This window comes from Crocodylus porosus, unplaced genomic scaffold, assembly GCF_001723895.1.
Source record: "Crocodylus porosus isolate Cpor-Errol unplaced genomic scaffold, CroPor_comp1, whole genome shotgun sequence".
NCBI lineage: Eukaryota > Metazoa > Chordata > Crocodylia > Crocodylidae > Crocodylus > Crocodylus porosus.
In genome coordinates, this window is record NW_017728931.1 from 41,157,508 (window position 1) to 41,161,931 (window position 4,424).

General features: G+C 50.0%; 1 protein-coding gene across 1 annotated transcript in view; it reads left to right on the forward strand.

The window, feature by feature from the left end:
• KIAA1147 (KIAA1147 ortholog) overlaps window positions 1-4,424 on the forward strand; it is a 24,924-nt gene that overhangs the window by 482 nt on the left and 20,018 nt on the right. The window lies entirely within an intron of this gene.

Consider the following 4,424-nt stretch of genomic DNA (forward strand, 5'->3'; position numbering starts at 1 on the left):
CCTAGTCTAATATTATTGGCTTGATGAACAGATTCTTATTCTACTTTTCCACGCTACTGCTTATGATTTAAATACAAACTTATTGATTTCTGTTTGTATACCAGCTTAAGCATGTATACAACATATTCGCGACTTGGATTTTTGCTTGGTCTGTAGTCTGTACCTCTTAGTGTGGTGTGTCCATCACTGACCATGTTCACAGCCTACAGTACATAACTAAGGACTACCTAAATCATGGCAAGACGAAGGGTTTTTCATGGCCCGCTTGCAATATGCGGAGCTGATTTTGCAGGCACTTAGTAGTAGTGGCCCTGTTGATTGGCGGAAAGGCTCCCACCCCTCACCACTGATTGGCAGAGAGGCTTGGGGTGGAGGGAAAAGGGATGAGGGGGTGGTTGCCATCTTGATTGCTGGCTGCCCTTCATACCACACCATCCTTTGGCACTGATTGGCAGAGAGGCCCTGGCTGGGGGAAGGAGAGATGAGGGGTGGCTCCCATCTTGTCTGCTGCCCTTTGTACTGCCCCACTAGCAGTGAGGACTGTTGGTTTCCACTGGGGAGCCAGCATTTAATTTAATTTTGTTTTTGATTTTGCAGATTTCACAAACAATCCTGTATTTCACAGTTTCTGCAAAATTTGTGAAACCATGAATCAAGTAAGTCCCTATACATAACTCAAAGGTCTTGTCAAAGTCTGGTTTGGCTAGGACAGGATGCTTGATCAATGTTTCCTTGACCCACTCAAAGCCCCTTTACCCAGGTTCTGACCAAGCCACCTTGTCAGGCTTGTGTTTTTTACACAGGCCAGTAATTGGATCAACAATATCACTGAGTCCTTGTATGGACCTTCGATAATTGCCTTCAGTAATAACTTGCAAGCCCTGTGGAAGACTGGACTTGTTTTTTGGTTTGCGGCATGGGCCAATTTAGGATAGCTTGCACCTTTAAAGGGATCAGTATATATTTCCCTCCACTGAAACTGGTGGCCCAGAGATTGCACCTTGGCTGCACCCAGCTGACACTTTGAAGTTCTGACAGCTGAATGTGCCTCCCTTGGCTGGTGGCCCACCCAAGTCTCTCTAGTACATCTTCCACATGTCTGAAGTGTTCCTCCCAACTGCCCCTGAAGATGACAATATCATTTATATCAGCACAGGTAAAGTTATTTACCCCGCTTATACAGGGGTGGGCAAAATGTGGCCTGCGGGCCAGATCTGGCCTGCCAGGCCATTCTAACTGGCCCATGGGGCTCCTAAAACATTTAGAAAATTAATTATTCTCTTCCCCTAGCTGCCTGTCAAAGATAAGAAAGTGGCAGCAGCAAGACCCGTCCAGCCCTGCCTCACCCCCAGCCCTCAACCAGAAGTTTCTGCCTAGTAGAGCCTTCTGGCCTGGGAACCTATGGCTGTTTTCTGCCTCCCTCCACCTGAGAGGGAAACTCATAAGAATGGGCAGGAGGAGTGGGGGCAGGAGGGGAAGGGCAGGGTGGGGTGGGGGAAGATCACCAGTGCACGCAGCGGGAGCCAGCCTGGCTGGCACTGTGCAGTTCCCAGCTGCGTGGCTGGGACTGCAGGATGCAGCAGGAGCGAGCCCAGCCCAGCCTGGCTCAGTCAGGCCCCCACAGGTCCCAGCTGGCTCCTGCTGCATCCTGCTGTCCTTGCCATGTAGTAGGGGATTGTGCGCTGCCAGAGCGGTGGGTGTGGGGTGGAAGCAGTGGTGGCAGGTGGGGAAGGAAGACAAGTAGCATGGGAAGCACAGTGGTGGTGGGGAAATGGCAGCAAGTGGGTGGATGGGAGTGAAGTGTCTTGGGGCCAGGGCCAGGGGCAGCAGGAGCCAGCTGGGAACTGGAGGCCAGGCTGGCTCCTGCTACATTTTGGGGTCCCTGCCATGCACTTCTGGAGCAGTAGGTGGGTGGCAGGAGGTGGAGTGATGGGTGGTGGGGAGCAGTGGTGGCAGATGGAAGGGAAGGGAAGTGGTTGGGAAAGGGCAGCAGTGGCAGATGGGCAGAAGTGGCAGCAAGTGTGCAGGCAGCAGCATGGGGCCCATGCCAGTACCCTGGGGCCAGAGCCGGTAGAGGCCCAGGGTAGGGCAGCAGGAACATGGATCCTGGGCTAGCAGTGGTTCTCTGGAGCCGGGCTGGCTCTGCCCCTCTTCCTGCTGGTGGCCCAGCCACAGGCTGTCCTAGGGCTCACCAGGACTGTGCACTGTTGGGGGTCTCTGCCTGCCATGAGTGCTCCAAGGCCTTGCCACCGGCTGCTGCTGTTGATGGCAGGAGCTATGCACAATGAGGGAGGGGTGCGTACGTGCGTTTGTAGGGGTTCTCACACGCATACCCCACCATACACATGTACCTCCCCTCCTCTTACCACCATATACCTGCACAGCCCAAATACACCCACATCCTCCCCTAGATTCCATATACACACATACCTACACAGCCACAGCCACAACCAACCCTGTACCCACCCCATACCCCCCACATCCCTCCATACCCCTCCCCACAATATACAAATTTAGACTTAATTGTAAGCTATTATGCAATCACTTCTATGTACACTACAAAAATGCATATAAATCAAGACAAAAATATTTTTAAAAATCAGATTAATGTATGTTTGATTTTTAGAATATAATTTTTTTCCCGTACCAATGTGGCAAACCCCCCTAGCCAAAAGGAGTGCTTCCAGGGGTAAGGGGAGGGACTTCCAGTGGCAAAGGTCAGGCGGCAGGACTTCCCTTTCCAAAATGGTGAGCAGGGCGGGGCATCTGTCAAGAGGCAGGGGCCTTGTGGCCCTTTACAGCTTGCCGAAACTTGTTTAGTGGCCCTCCAGCCAAACTAATTGCCCATCCCTGTACTAGTACATAATTAATAAGTCTCTGGAATGTTGTTCCTGCATTCATGAGTCCAAAAGGTAGTACTTCAAATTCATCACAGACATGTATGAAAGCAGACTTCTGAGCTTTCTCCTCCAAAGGCATCAGCCAGTACCCTTTGGTTGAGTTCATGGTGTTGAGGTATTGTGCTCTGCTTAAAATGTCCAGTTAATAATCTATAGGGTAGGCATCAGGTATGATGATTGCATTGAGCTTTCTGTAAAATGCACAGAATTTTCTACCATCATCCTTTTTTGGGACAATAGCCATAGGATATGCCCAGGAGCTGTTTCATTCTATAATAACCCCCTGCTGTAATATGGCCTTTATTTCCTCAAGGATTTGCTCCTTTAGGTTGCTTCAGGTGTGGTATGCCCAACTTCACTGAGGCTGTCCCTCTTTCATGATGATTCAGTAAGTCAGTCCTGGCTTGTTTGAGACTATATGTTGATATCTGAGCAGCTTTCATGAGCCCTGCTTTGGCATCTGAATTCATAGATTCATAGACTGAGGCTGGAAGGGACCTTGGAAGATCCCTGCACCAAACAGGAAAGACAGCTGGGGCCAAGTGATCCCAGCAAGGTGACCATCCAGTCTCCTTTTGAAGATTTCCAGGGTAGGTGATTGCACCACCACTTCCAAAAGGAGCTTATTTCACAGTCTGGACACCCTGGCTGTGAAGAAGTTTTTCCTAATGGTGAGCCTAAAACAGTCTTCTAGGAGTTTGTAACTATTACTCCTGGTTTTCCCCAAGGGTGCCCTGCTGAACAATTGTTTGCTGAGCCCTTGATATATGCCCCTGATGTAGAGGTAAGCTGCTACCAAGTCCCCTCTTATTTTCAGGCCTTCTCTTTTTCAGGCTGAAGAGTCCCAGGTCCCTCAGCCTTTCCTCGTATGGCTTGCTGTGCGAGTCTCTGATCATATGGGTGGCTCTTCTCTGAACTCTCCCAAGCTTTACCACATCCTTTGTTAAAGTGCAGTGCCTAGAATTGGATGCAGTACTCCAGCTGCGGTCTCAACAAAGCTGAGGAGAGTGGAAGAATCACTTCCTTGGTTTTGATGGAGATGCATCGATTGATGCATGCTAGAGTATTATTAGCTCTGTTGGCTACAGCGTTGCACTGTCGGCTCATGTTCATACCGTGGTCTGTTATTACTCCTAGGCTTGTTTCATTCATAGTGCTGGTCAGATTGGTGTGGCCAAGCTTGTAAGTGTATAGGGAATTATCTGTCCCCAGGTGGAGCACTTTACATTTCTCAATGTTGAACTTCATCTGGTTCTGGTCTGCCCAACTTGCCAGCCTGTCTAGGTCCGCCTGTTTGTGCAACCTATCTTCAAGCATGACCGTGCTTCCCCATGACTTGGTGTCATCCACGAACTTGGCCAGTGAGTTCTTCACCCCCACATCCAAATAGTTGATGAAGATGTTGAATAGCACTGGACCAAGCACTGACCCCTGAGGGACACCACTGGCCATTTCTTGCCAAGATGACATAGATCTGTTCATTAGGACTCTCTGGGTCCTACTTTGCAGCGAGCTTCCTACCCA